The sequence below is a fragment of the Xiphophorus maculatus genome, chromosome 14 (assembly GCF_002775205.1).
Source record: "Xiphophorus maculatus strain JP 163 A chromosome 14, X_maculatus-5.0-male, whole genome shotgun sequence".
In the NCBI taxonomy this organism is placed as follows: Eukaryota; Metazoa; Chordata; class Actinopteri; order Cyprinodontiformes; family Poeciliidae; genus Xiphophorus; species Xiphophorus maculatus.
The window spans coordinates 11,697,975-11,713,905 of NC_036456.1; positions in this window are offsets into that span (position 1 = coordinate 11,697,975).

Sequence of the window (15,931 nt, forward strand, 5' to 3'; positions counted from 1 at the left end):
AAGCTGAATACAAAGACCCGTCACACTTTTCAGATTTATGTTTGTTAAAAAAAAAGAAGCATATTTTCTTTTCACCTCACAATTTAGCAGTACTCTTTGTTGTTCTATTGTATCATAAAATCTTCATGTGGGAAAAATAGTGTTTAAAAACTACCGGGTACGATAAATTGGATAAGCAGCCAATACATCTTTTCAGAACTGTGACACTAAACAACAGCTCAGATGTCTGAGTAGGGGCTGATATGCTGTCATATTTCGCATCTATGTGTTCCAAAGTGCAATAATTCAGTTGGATTTAGCAATACTCATTGGGTGCCTACCCTGATACACCCATGACTGCCCATGAAGGCTGTTCACATCTGTCCGACAATGTGAACAGCAGCTTGCACTCACACTCACACATGAACAAACACGTAATAAAAGAGATAGCAAGGGAGCTCGGAATCAGGAAATCTCCAATATCCTTCCTGAATTGAGCCACTGATAAGGACTCATAGGTAATTTTATTCCCATTCAGAAATGGCTTTCTTTGTGAATTGTGCATTTTCTTCAAATTGCACTGAGATCCGTCTCCTTGTATGCAAATGAAATTGCTCTGAAAGTGGAAGTAGCATTAGGTGTTGCTCGGGCACCCAGGCCTAAGTGTGTAGATAACCTTTCAGCCGTGCAAAAACAAGAGGGGGGGAGAGGGTGGCATCCTGGTGTTAACTGCAAAGGGATGCAGAAGCGATCTCTAAAGCATGCCTCCTCAGTTTGGTAATCGTTACCATTATGGCTCGACACCGCCACTCACTGCATTTCAAGTGATTTTGAGGCCCTGCTCAGTGGCACGGATATTCCACCTCGCTGTTCTCACCAAGCTGTCTCCGGAGAGCTGGCGCTCATCAACCCTAAATGGGGTGTCTGCGTATGTGTGCGTGCCCTAAACCAGCGTAGCTGAGGGCCATCACACTGAAATGTGCTGCAGTGCTAGACTTTAAACTGGGTGGGCTTTCACTTTAGGAATAAACCAGCTATTGTAGCATGAAGGAAGCACACAGAGTGGGGAGAAGCCCACTGCTGAAGGTTCACTTAAACTGTTATGATGCCATTTCATGCAGTGAGGTTGTCTGAGTCGATGACATCCTTACAAGTGATTCCCGAACCATTAAAGGGTCTCTGGAGAGGTCAGTGGGGTTCCTTATCTAAACTTGGCTCTGCATCAGCCTCTGACAAAATAAGATGTGAAAACATGTTGCTCTAAATTGTTACTCATACAGAGGTGTCATTTTATTCCTAATTCATATTCTCTCCTTTTTTGTCTTTTTAAATCATAATTGAACTACAAGCAGCAGGTTTATTGAAGAGAAAAGGAGGATTGTATGTATCTCCCACAGAAAATATTCCAGTGAATTAAACATCCTTCTCATTGTAATAAATGTTGGTCTTTCTCTTGTCATATTTCCAATTACTTTGACTGTATGTATTGGTAAATTTAGACATTTTCTGACTTATAAAGATCAACATACGCATGTCTTACTTCTGACTTGTCCTTGTCATTTTGAAGAGCACCAAACAGAAATGGCTCCCTATGTTTCACAAGATCGAACAAGTTGTGCCATAAACCTTGTGAAAATGTATGTTGGGTGTATGTGGTTATTAGAATGTTGAATAATCTGAAATGTATAACTCTTACTCCAAAGTCTTGTGACAGTGTCCATGGGATTTTCATACAATGTTTTTTTGTTTTTTTTTTTAAACAGAGGGTCGTTATCTCTTTTAGAAGCAGTGAAGTTTTAAAAATTTAGACCAACTCTGGATGTCAAGGGGTGTGAAGCGCTCTTGCAGTGTTCTTAAAGACAAGCATTAACCCTTTCTCTAGTGTCCACTAATAGCCCATCCATTTGTATCCAGACACAGGAGCACAAAGAGCACCATTTCCCCTGTTCTCTCCTCTTGTTTCCAGGGCCCCTTTTCCCTCTTTACATTGTGAGTGATAGCACCCCAGTGGCATTGTGGGTGATAAATAAATTCTGCAGGAAATAGGGACTGAATCCTGAGAAGGAGCGCCCCATGCGATCGGGGGGTGGAGAGAAGAGATCAATGTGTCTTTTAATTATCCGTGCGGCTAAGGCAGACTATTGGGTTCGGCGTAGGCTGCTAAAGGCACTAGATCTATTTCACTGCCTTTAGGTAGATCGTTTGATGAGAGGAAATGTGTTTTAGATCTAAATTGTTGTCAGATATGCCAAAATGTATCAGTAGTTATCTTTTTAGAGTTAATAAACTGGGGGGAAAAAAAGTTGTTCTTCATTTTCATTCTTATAAATCTAACAGGGCAAAAAATAAATAAAAAAAATTAAAGCATCCTTTTGGGGAACAATGTTTAAAACATAAACACAGTACCATGGATGGATGATGACATGCCATCTGGAAGCACAACTTCTAGATGTGGAAAGAACAATGAAAGTGTAGCATTAGTAGGGGTGTTTGCTAAATCCGTCCTGATTTCCTTAACTTTTGGACATGGGTGATCAGCCTATACTTAAATGTGAATCTGGGACTGAAAACTTAGACACACTTATAAAGTTTTAATGGAGTGACAGAAAGTGTCATCAGAAAAAATGTTTTGAGAGTTTCATGACTAGTGTAAATAATCCATCAGCAGATTCATAAAACACAGACTGATTATGTTTGGGAAAAAAGATGCTTCCAATTGCCCCCTTTGGTTTGTTAATTGATAATTTTTTTGTGGAAAGAGTGGTGATGGCCCATACACATTACAATGATGGACAGAACAGGAGCAGAAATTGTGTACAAATGTTGTTGAAATTTGGGATTTTGGAATTGAAATCATTCACCAAAGTAGCACAAGTAGGAAACTGGACTATTGAATATCAAAGTAGCATATCAGTGTGTTTGGTCTTCAAGCTACTGCTGACAGAAAGTTCTTCTGACTCGTACCTCTTTACTCAACATGCTTGACTTTGTTAATTCATATTCAATCTGGAGACTTTGCCTTACTTACTTTCTTCTTGGACAGCCATTATGTTATAATCATCATTCTTTTACAACTTTCATAATGTGCTCTGCTGCCTTTGCTTCCAGAAATGGAAAGCAGTACGAAACTAATCCCAAAATGAAAGTTTGTCAATAAAAAAAAGACAAATATATGCTTCTTAACGTTATGAAAACTTATCTGTGAGAAACACTATTGTGTACTGGTAACATGAACAAAGATGCTGTTAGATTTATTTTTACATACTACTTTTTTTTTTTTTTATAAAAAACATACAAAAAACACAAACATGTCAAAGAACACATGCATCAGATGGAGTGGAGTCAAGGTAGTGAGTGAGGATTAAGAGGTTGCCATAGATTAGCAGTGACGACTAGAGGGAGGTTGTAGATTTAGCTGCATTTCACCCTTGACCATTAATCCCTACTGTAACTGAATGAAGCAGATGGCAGCCAACAAATTCTGGTGACACTGATGGAATCTCAGCTAATGATGCCCCCAATCCGCAAAGCGTGACAAACAGGAGAAATAGACGTAGGGGAGAGAAAAGAAAAAGGGTCTACAACCAAAATAACTGTAATGCAATGTCTAACTTCTAATATGGACACAAGCTCTTTTAATGTTTCCTTCATTAGTTTGATCATATTCCAAATAACTTAAAGACACTAGTTGGAGTAAATTAATGGCTTGAAAATTAACTGGTTCTAAAGCTCAACGAGGCACATTCAACTAATCCATCTGATTTCCGAGCATTGTTTATGGTTAAATGGACTGCATACCAGCTCTATTATCATTTTCTCAGATTGCTTCCCCCTCTCTCTGTCATCCCTCACTCTCTCTTAGCTATATGCAGTTCGTCGGCTGGAGAGGAATCAGCTCGTGTTAAGACCTCACAGCTATGATGAAAAGGGCAATCATCCTGTCACTGCATGCAGCTAGAGGAGAGCTTTCAGATTTTTTGGGAGTAACAGCCGACACCACTGACAGGCCAGGTCACGGCGCCGCTGCAGTCAAGAGAAGAAGTAGAAGGAGAAGAAGTCAGGAGAGCAGTAATATAAAATGGAGGGATATAAGAGGAGAAAAGAAAAGCCAGGAAAAAGAAAAAAAGAGAGTCAAGAGGCAGCAGGTATTTATTTCCCCATATCTAGCTAGTTTTGCTGCCATAGAAGAATTTGATTCTGTTTTTTTTTTTTTCTTTGGTAATTGTTGGAATAACTTAAACAGCTATGTAACAAAAAAAGTACATTATCGTGAAAAAATATTTTGAGTTTTTTTAACAGTAAAAAAAAGAAAAGATGCAGTAACAACATTTCAATATCATCAGTACCTAATGTGCATAACAGGGGCCATTATTAGTTCTGTGAGGGTTGTCATGTGATCCTCTAACTGCGATTTAAGAATAACACAATATCAAGTTTTGATTAATGTAAAGTTTTGGCCAAAGAGTCTGTGATTGCTTCTGAAAAATGACAAACAAACCCCCCCTCCCCCAAGAACAGGAAAATATAAAACAATTATTCCATGTAATTTGGAAATTTTTATGTCAACTTCTATGTCAACAGCGACGTTCCCGTTCTTAAATTCTGGGCAGCCATTACCTTAAAGGTCCCTGTGGCAAAAGGTTTGGGTAGTGCTGCTGTAAATATATTAGTAAACCATGATGGAAGTGATAAAAGAACAGCCCCCTGAAATGAATAGTATCTCTGTTATGTGAAAGATTCTGGAATTTTATTTGTTACCCAAAAAATTTAACAAATAACACAACAAAAGCAAATAAATAATTGTTGTAATAAAACCATCATTTAATCAATTAATTGAAACTTTGCCACCAATGCAACCACAGTTGCTGATTTAGTATGCTTTTAAAAAAAACAACATTAGACGAAGTTAGCAAGAGCAGCAATTCCCTATCTCAGAGTTATCATCAAGTAAAGGTTGTTTTTTTTTTTCAGCACCATGGACAGCTTCATACCCATTGGATGAAACTGAAAGCAAGATTTGAGGACATCCTAAGTAACAGTTACTGGGTGTTCTATAGGTGACAAGAATCATCATCTAATGTGGGTACATGCCCATCAGCATGTAACTGTAACATAAAACACAGGGGAAGTACAAGAGACCAAAGTTTAAAACTATGTCAATTATTGTTTTTTAGGACACATTTCCAGGAGTGATTGTTTCAATACCTTTTGATTTTTGGTAATAGAGACAGCATTACATAGTTCTCTCTGAATTCAGGGACAATGCCAAAAAAACCCAAAAACAACAACAACAACAAAAAACATGGGTCTATTGAGTGGCAACATGCGGTAGAATGCAGGGACTCACTGAGAACATGACAAAACGCGATCAGCTTTTCTACCGTTAACTGATGGCATTAGGGGTGTGTGTTGTTAAATGTCCTACTGCTTTAAGGCCCAACCAGGGCTTTGCTTTCCACCTGGATGTCTGTGTGCTTTTTATGTGTGTGCACCCCTACATACGGGCTCACACAGCTGGAGAAAAGAGGCATGCCTGCTAGTGACCTACTTTTTTTTCCCCTACGCATCACTTCATTTCAGCACATTGATTTTTTTTCTTCTTCCCCCAAACAATCTTGCAATTAATGTCCAGCAAACAGATTGGAAGCAACGTACCTTCTATATGTTAATAGGCTAAAACTGAGCTGCTGGTTTATCTACTATAAATAGTCAGGTGAGTGAGCTACGGTTTGGTGGACCAGAAGAAGTAAAGATATTTATTTAAAAATATTTTTAGATTTTCAATTTGTCCAGCTGTTAACGTGTGCATTTCTGTGCAAAACTGTGCATGTTAACATTGGCATAAATGTCATGTTAGATTGTGACTGTTAGCTATGCATATGAACCATTCTTTGTTGAAGATGGAACAATCACACAAAACAACCTTTTTGGAAACACATGATCAAAATTAAACATTCAGGGAAAAGAGGAAAGAACATACCAGCCTCCCCACCGCTCTTTGGTAAAATGTCTGTTATCAGGCTGCACCTGGAGCACATTTTTTTATAGCAATTGTCAGGTTTTGGCAAAAATATTGCCGTTACAGTTTATCTAAGCAGAGTGGTTATCTGCTCCAACCATAGTTACCTAGAATTGTTTAAAGTTTTTTTTTTAATAGGAAGGAGGTGGATACAATGGAAGTGGGGTCATTTGTACATACGAAAACCTATTTGCCAATGGTGGTAAAGGTGCTTTGCACAAAAGTGAAATAATGAAGGAGGACGCCAACCTCTAGAATGCTTAAATTTAATGAAAGTCAACATCTGGATTGTTGAAGATTGAACACAACTAGGTTTTAAAACAGCAAACACAATTTGCTTCAATCACTGCAAAACAGCAATTGTCATTATATAACTTACTTAGGGACATTTGATCAAATATTGAGTCTTTCTGTGTCATTTTGACAGTATATGGATAAGAAAAAAGTCACTTCTTCTGCCCAAGGTAAATACCGATTAGAAATGAATCAGTAAAAGGCCTTATTTTGATATCCACATGCATAATGAATTCAAGTTAAATTCTATTTGATTATACTTGGGCTACTTTCTTTTAAAATATTCTGTTTAGTATTTACAGAACTACTTATATATGTATATATATATATATATATATATATATATATATCCTGTTTTGTATTAAACTGGAGGCTATTTGAATAGTTTCATATTGGAATGTATTGGTTGGAAAAGTGGAACTGGCAGCCATGGCAGGTTAAACTGCAAAAATACTTGCATAAGCAAGGAGCCTGAGAATATACACAATGCTTCCTGCCAATAGTAACAAGATATAACCCTACAGTAGTTAAAAAAACAGCAGTTACTATTGACTAATCTATAAAGATTGTGTTTGCACATCTCACGTTCCCCTCTCTATTCCAACAGTACTATTTATTCTTTTATTGAAGTGGAAAAATACCATAATGCAAATGAATATTGAATATGAGCATAACTCTGAAGAAACAGAAAGAAAATAAATGTACCAAGATGAGTTTTATTTCAAAGCTCGAGGTCAGCACTTGATAAAGTGAGGGGGAGAGTCCCAGTGGGCTGAATTATTGTTATTCAGTTGGGAGGATAAATCATAAACTTAAAAAGTGCAATCTAGTCCAAGAAAATTTAGGAGAGGATTAATGAGCAAACATATTTCTGCTTAAATGCCACACATTATAAGAAACTGTTCACACACAATAATAAAAAAAATAAATAATCATCCCCCCCTGTTGGACAGCTCTTCATCTCAAGCTCTGGTCTTCTACCAGTGGCCTGGGAGCTTAAGATTCTTCACAGCATCTTTGCTGTTTCTACGACAGAGCTCTGCTGGATTGAGGTATCTGATATTTGTTGGCTTTCTCCAGGTTGGGGTTCACTGACCCAGGTGCTCTGATGACCATCAGTACTACAGTTGCCTTCCTTGGAAGGTGGTGGAGACCAAGGGGTTTCCGGTTTGTGTTTTACACAGATGTTTCTGTACACTATTCCAGTCATTTTCTTATGGCATCCCATGTATCTCACAGCAAGTATCTTCTATCTTGCTGTGAGATGCTGGATTGCTTCTGAGCTGTCTTCGCACAGCCTGGGATTTCACCTGATGTGGTAGATCTGGGCCTCTGATGAGCTGAACACTCTCCTGTATATTCCACATCCAATGGCCATTTTTGCAATTAGCTTGAGATTGGCCTCAATGGTGGTCAATTACAACCACACTTTAAGTCTGTGGGGAAAAAAAAACGACACCCATATACACAGAATTGTAGAATAAATTTTGCTAATTGAAAAACTTACATTGCATTGACTTGAATTGTTTTTATAAATGCTTTATTATATCTGCTCTTATTTTGATTAAACTTTTATGTCATTTGATTTTCTGTCTGAATATTTGTTTCTGTTGGGACAGTTGAATACACTGGTGTATATATACATATATATGGAAAATTTTAACTAAACTGGAAAATTTAAGGAAATTTTTAACTAAACTGACCACAAATACAGAACATATGGTGAGATCACACTCATTATTGCAATTTCAGTGTTTGCACAATCTCAATTCAGAAAACTACTTGAGTGCATTATTTAGTATTTCATTTCATTGCACATTTATACATAACACATTTATGTCAACAATATATTTAGCCGCTTTTATAACTTCTCACTGCCTTTGATAACATCTTTCTTCATTTAATGGCAGAGATAAATCAGCTCTTCACAAAGTAAATATAAGGAAAATGTTCTTCAACAACAGCATATCGCACAACCCTAGCTTAAATTTAGTTATTAGTTTAACAGTGAGGCCAAAGTGTGTAGCTCAGTTTGAGTCTCAGAATATATATCTTTTACAAACTTTTAAAAGTAATGTCTCTGAATTTTTCTTTCTTTCCCCCAAATCCAAGTCTCAGCACTATACAATCCTCTCTAAATTACACCTGCCGGCGCCAAGAAATTTCCGCCTCTTGAAAAGTCGTCTTATTGCGACGAGTATCCTCTCCTACTACATTTGTGTTTCTCTCTTGTATATTTATCTATAAACTTTTTCCTGGACCACAGATGTGCTTCCTTTTGGCAGCTGCTCCCTTTGCTGCATCTGCACTGTTCCTTGGCGCTCGAGGATTAACGGGGACAAGTGAGAATAATTAGGGATGTAACAACCCAGCCCAACTCGCCATTCCACCTGCCTAAAAGGAGGGGTAAGTAAAGTGATGGCCCTGACTAACGCTAACGTCGGAGCTTGTTCAGCTCCAATTTTAAAAGGGGTTGATGGGAGAGCTTTACCATACCAAACATATAAGTGGAAATCTTCAATGGGAGGACATGCACACTCAGAAACGGGACCCGCTCTCATCGTTTCCAAACACGAGCTTAGAGATGAAACGGGGAAAGGCCTAATTTGCAGAGCAGCACCCGTTCATCCGCACACTTGCTGCTACCATCGATCAGCACCGAATGAACCCTATAGCGAGAGCCAAACTGCCGCATACAAATGAGTGCACACTTGCCACAGATGTGTAGTTCATCTGGGAACCGTGCTCGGATATCCCAAAGTTTTAGAGCGTTTGAAGAATTGATACAAGGGTTCACACAGTAAATGCGTTTAGTTTTTTAAAGAAAAAAACATCCATTGATTTGCCTTTCTTTGAACATGTGAGATAACACGTAACATTTCTGCCACACGGGGAGGATGCCATTAAGAGGATTACATTTAAAGATCTCACCACGTCCCCCCTGTGCAAATGGGATCACTGAGACGACGGTTCACACACATTTGGAGAGAGACGACTTCATATGGCGGAGTAATAGGATCATGTGCAAAGGTATTATGTGTCATTTTAGTACGCCGCTTCACTAGTTTATGTATACGCAAGAAAAAAAAAAGTTGTCAGTTTGGCGAGAGAACATTTTTTCTCAAGAAATTCAGGTGACCGACTACACTGTAAAAGAAAAAGTCACGGTAAAATTTACAGTAACTTACTGGCAGCAGGGTTGCCAGCCAATTACTGTAATTTTTACAGTAAAGAAATTACAGTAACCTTACTGTAATTTCTTTTACAGTAGTCTTACTGTAATTCTATTATGGTTTTACTTTGATTTTATTGAAGGGTAAATGTAATTTTATTACAATTTTACTGTAATTTTATTACAGTTTTATTGTAATATTTATTACTATCTTACTGTAATTTGATTAGTTTAACTGTAATTTCTTTAAAATAGCACACATTTTTATCATAATAAAATTACAGTAATCCTTTAGTAGAATAACAAAAAATGGTCATTTTACAGTAGTTTATGAAACTGCTAACTTTGCTAGCTTTTAAAAGTTTAAATGTGAACTTGCAACTTAATTTACGAACCTCTCAAAAAAAAATTCTAATTAAAAAAATACATATATATTTTAAAATTGCTTTATTTTATTGTCAATTTAAATCTGACAAACTGAAGCAAAACAAAATATATTATTTTGCAACAGCAATATTTGCTTGTTACATAGAAGTCAAAGTATTGCAACCGAAGTGAAAAATACTCTGATCTAAAAACAAAACTGATACATTTACCCTCATGATGATATTACATTGAATACAATTAATTAAATAATCTTTACTAAAACAAAAGTGCCCAAACGTCAAAGTTTCCAAACAAACTACATGTCAAAGTCATAAAAACAAAGTTTTACCAGCTTTTCATGTAAAACTTGCAGTCAAAATTCTAAATGTCTGTCATTTTCTTCCTTTGAAGGATGGAAGGGATCCAGCAATGTCAAATATTGAAGTTACATATTTTTCAAAACTTTATTGGAGCCCCAACAGTACATCTCAAACATTTGGGCAAGTTTAAGACTTGGTAAATCATCAAAGGGTTGCTAGAAGATAAAGAAAGAAAAACATGTTTTAATACATGGGATGAACAGCACATTAAACTGCATTTATGTCAGTTAAAGACAGACAGGATGAAAAGGAAAGATTTAGTGGACAGACACTCTCTGACCTTCCTTCATTGTAGCTGTCCTCCTGTCTGTCTATTAGAAATGGACAGGACAGATACAGAGAGACATGTAGAGAAAAAGAAAAACAGGGAGAGAGATAGAGTAAGAGAACTGATTATGTGTAAATGTGTAATTTTACCATTTTAAAACTTCCACTGATCCATGAAGGAGGAGAATGGAGACACACAGGTTCACTGTTGTCCTAGTGTTTTGCATAAGTTGGTTGATGTCACTTTTCCATTAGCAGCTTTTGTTCCCCTTTATGGGTTGAGGCCTATGAATCGCCTAAAAACAGATGGAAGACAGTTTAAAATTACCCTTTTGTTTTTTTAAGTACATATAAAATTTTTAGATTAGATGCCTGTGAACTACCAAATATGTTTTGTAAAAGCATTACTGAAATAGTTCTCATAGTTCTCACCTATGAAAAAATACTCTAGGTGGCAAAAGGAGCTGCTGGACCCGCTATACTCAGGTACACAGAGACATTTCCGTAGAAAGATACATTCTGATGTCTCTATCCATATACTATGTTTGCAGACAGAGACACCTTCTGTACCTCTATCTGTAGACCTGGTTGACAAATACAGTGAGATGGCAATATCTCACTATGTCTTCCATCCATTAGTCTATGGACAGAATGATGGAAGTTACAGTGAGACACAGACAATTGGAGTATCTGGTGCGATGAGAGGGGTCAGTCTTGCCACCCCACGCAAGGTGCCACCCTGTGCGGTCGCCCATAGCAGAATCTGGCACTGGCTGATTAATCACAATTAATCACTATGCCTAACTTTGTAAGCTTGAAATATAAATATGCACACAGCTGTGCAAACCCCTCTTGCTGCACACCAACAATTTAAAATCCAAGCAATTATCTTCCATTTGTTGTCTCCCATACTCAACAGCAACTAAGAGAAATTTATTCTACTATACATGCATACAAGTGGTACCAAACTTGTTCAGGAGCCAACTGATAGATAAGATCTAATTTATTAGATCTATTTTATTTTCTAGTTCTTGGATGCTCCACCATTTTATGATACCGCCAAGGGCAACATGAAGCCCATATGAAACATGCACATTCTCAAAAAAAAAACTTTGTCTCAAACCAACCATGTCTGAAGACTCTTAGTTTTCCAGGTTTTTATATTCAGGAAGGTTTATAGAAAGTCGGTTTGTTTTAAACGTTGGTTTAGAAATGTACCTCTACATTCATTTCCTGTGATGAAGCGACACTATATTGTCCTCATCCAGCCAACGAAGATCTGTGTAATTCGTGCACCTGAAATTGCGGGCTAGTAGACTAGATGTGCACAACGTTGTCTAAAGACCCAACACATGAAAGTTTAAACTGTTCAACTCTTGTTGCTGTCTGCTGTAAAAGTATTTCGCTGTTCATATCTCCCCGTGTGTAACGCGCTGCTGTGAACTAGATAACCCTCCGCGGGGGAGAGGCTCTGATGTCAAAATAGATGGTTCGACTTATCTGCGTTATATATCAACGCATTAAAATGTTCTGGTTAATTGCGTGCACTAACGAGTTACCATTGACAGTCCTATGTGTGAGAGAAATAATGATAATAATTTTAATAAAAAACAGCTGAGGCATCCTACCCTCAAATAACTTCTGCAAAAAGACCAGAATATAGTCATCTGCATATTCTAGATTAACTAAAAAGCACAGTGTTGCACATAATGCTAGCTGAGACATAACTGAAGTTAGCTTTAGCGAACAAGCGAAAGTAGCTCATTATAACCACATAAAATATATTTTCTTACACAAACAAACACAAAACTGTAACATAATGCTTTTTTTAAAAAGTACTCACCCGGTGAAAGTCATTGTTGGCCCGCCCTCTAGCCTGCGAACGTTCGCCTCCAGCAGTTAAATATCCCACAATGCAACTGTTCATTAAAAATTTACAGTACAGCTGTAAATTTCCGCACGTGATCCAGCGGTCCAATCACGTCTCATATACTTTCCATACGCATCTCAAATCACAGTAAAAAGGTGTATTTTCAAAACCCAGCCACCTTACTGTATTTTCATGCTGTAGTTTTTACAGCCATTTGTTACAGTGTAGTACAAAGTGATTGGCCATTCATGACAATGATGTCCTGAATAACATGGCTCACTGCCAAGGAGAAGCCCAACATGACTTAGCCGCATGTATGAGAAGGAACAGAAATGGTTCAGCATAACCTACTGACACATAGATGGAAGAGTGAAGCAATGCATCCATCTTACGAAATGAGCAGATACATCATATTAGGCTCACAACAATGACATAAGATTAGCTTAGCAAGTATTTCTGGGAATGGTTTAAAACTAAATTTCCACAAATATGTTTATAATCAGCGTAGGGCAGCAGACAGTGCCATACACCGAGGGTTTTATGCTTACTGAGTTGTTCCAAAGGACGATAAAAGCGGTGAAAATGCTCCCTCTTTGCGTTTTGTACAGTGAATAAACTTTAGTCTCCTTAAAACGTTCTCTCTTCTTAACCAAGTGTCATCCAGCCAGACAAGCAGTCTGTGTGAGCAGACTCTGTCAACACGCTGGGGCCAACTCAAAAGCTACCTCCTTTCTTACTTCAAAAACAGGACTCCCAAAGATAGCAGCAGCAGGGTGTCAGAAAAACAAACCACATCGTCATATTCAGGTGATTGTAACAATCATTTTACAGTTACTTCTCCAGACAGAGTGCTGAAAACGAAAACAAATCTGTGTAATTTTACATCGTTTTCTTTGCTGTTTTATTAGTCATTTCACTGTTTTTTGCTTCATGTTGTCAGTTTCCTGACTTCATCCCAATCTTTGACACTGGTAGGCAACCAGATGAGATGCTTCTTGCCTGACCAGTCAGATCAGGATTAAAAAAAAGTGATTTACTTTATCATTATACAATTAATAAATTACCATTTTTTTTAATGTTTTGCCTCAAAATAGTCATTCTATCAGAGTAAAGCGTGTACATAAAATGCCACCTGAGCCTCAGGGAAGGCAGAGTGTTGCGCTCTGGAGGGGACGGCATTGCCTTATAATGCTATTTCCAAATGACAGAATAATATGTTATGGATCATTTAACTCCTTTCTTGTCATTACTCTCTCTCTTTCTCTTGCTCTTTCCCTCTCTCTGTCTCTCCTTCTCTCTCTCTTTTTTTCTCAGATGAAGGCGCTTGTTGCTCTCAGGGTGAACAACATTGCCTGCTCTAATGTGGCATCTGGCAATAGTGAAATATCAGAGCATGGAAGGCAGCCAGAAGGAAGGTGCAGGAAGGAGTGAGGGTGAGTGGGTCCTGAGATAAGTGAAGATAGGGAGCTGCAGCCAATAAAATTGTCTGAACATGCGGGATGTGTAAGCCAGACCTTTCCTCTGAAACTAGAGGGCTTTTTGTTTCTGTTTTGCTCTTTTCTTGCGACTGTATCCAGGGTTCCTACAATTTTTTCAATCAAAACTAAGCACTTTTCCCACACCTAAACTTTCAGAGGTATAAATACAAAACTTTATTTTGACATTGTTGTTGAAAATGAGTTGTCAGGATTTAAGTGTCACACCTGCCAAATCTGCACACCGGGTGGAAGAAAGCAGTGGAAGGGAAGGAAAGCTACATAAACAAAAAAGTACTTTTATGTAACTGATTTGGGGAAGAAGTCTAGAAATCTAGTTCCAGTCATTTTGATAAATGCTCCAGTGAAACTGCAACTTTTCAATACAGATGCGGGGCCTTACAATTTTCTTGACTTTTGACATTTTTCTGAATTTGTCATGTTGAAATCGCAAATTTCACTGTGTTTTTTGGAATGGTATGTGATTGACTAAAATAAAGTAGAGCATAGCTGAGAAGTGGAAGAGAAATGATGAATAGCTGTAATTATTTTCTAATAAATAAAATTCTGCAAATTGTTGAGTGTTCCTGCATTCAGACAGTATCCTTTAGAATCAATTTTTTGTCTAAATGACAGCTGATGGCACAAAACTGACATTTTTGACCACTTGTCTTTGCAAAATACTCTAAACTCAGAGTTTATATAGGGTGTTGGCACACAATCTTAATTAGATTTTTGGTACAGATTTAAACTGTACGACTGTAACATATTTAGGACTGTTTAGCTTTAGTGTCATGTCTTACAGGCTCCAGCATGTTTTCTTCTAGTTTTGCCCTGTATTTGGACAGTTTTTCTGTCCATACTGAACATAAACATTCTCACAGCATTATGTTGTCATTACATCATAATGTCATCACCATGGGGATGATGTGTTTGAAGTGATGTGCAATGTTATTTAGCCATAATCAATAGCCATTGGCACAGAAGGTAAAAAAAGTTCAACTTTTATCTCATTTTGACCAGATCACATTCTTCCACGTGTATAATGAGACTTGTTTCTTTCACCAATGACTTTCTTATTGTAACTCATGCATTTTTATTTATTTTTTGCTGCGTATGACTGGTGTCTGTGTTACTTAGGCTATATAAAAGCCCCGATAAGATGTATATTCAAGTTGGCTGTTGCGATGTAGCAAAAAGTGAAAATATCAGCGGCACAACTACTTGTGCAGGGCAACGCACTGCAGGAGGAGGTGCTCAGTGTGTGTAGTAGCAAACTACCACAAGTGAATACTGCCTGCGTTGTGTACATGTCACAAACGGTGGGTGGGAAATCAATAATGGAAGTGGGAACAGGTTAACAGGTAAAAGCAGAGGGGGGAGTCTGTGTTGTGAGCAAGCAGTGACGAAAAGATGAGAACATAAGACTGCGGCAAAATGCTCGCCCTGATATTTGCCTGAGGGGTTGCTTGCATTGACCTTTATATCCAATTTTTAATTTCTATCCTAATATGACGCTTAAAAATAGCAGCAGATTTAGGGCTGAGCAAAAATACAGAGAAGAAAAAAAGCAGCACATGTTTAATGTTCTTCCACTTGATTCAACCCCTCTGTTGTAACCTTTGGTTTCAGCAGCCTTGCCACTGTCTGTCTGCACATTTGAGGTGTCAATGAAAGAGAGCTGAGCACAAAACAATCAGACAGAGGAGGGGAAAAAAAAGAAAAGAAAAGTGAGAGGCAGAGCTGATAAAGGCAAGATGGAAAATGGAAGAAAATTAGCATTAGTGAAGTAGGCAATGATTAATATCTAATGTGTGAAGAAAATGTACTGTGGCATGAATGGCACGCTGGCACTAGTCCGGGATTCACAGTACTGGGAGCTGCCCAGGGCAGTGATTACTCATCTTCTCACTGCATTAGGAGCGCTTCTGTTTGCCGCAATAAATTATATACATGCTTGGTGTATTTTTAAGATGCCGAGCTAGCACATAATTGACACATAAACATGGTTTTTTTCCTCTTTCCTCTTCACTCCTTCCCATTTATCCCCCTCCACTTTGCCGCTTGTTGGCGGTTCATCAAAACTAACAGGAAATACATAAAACACTC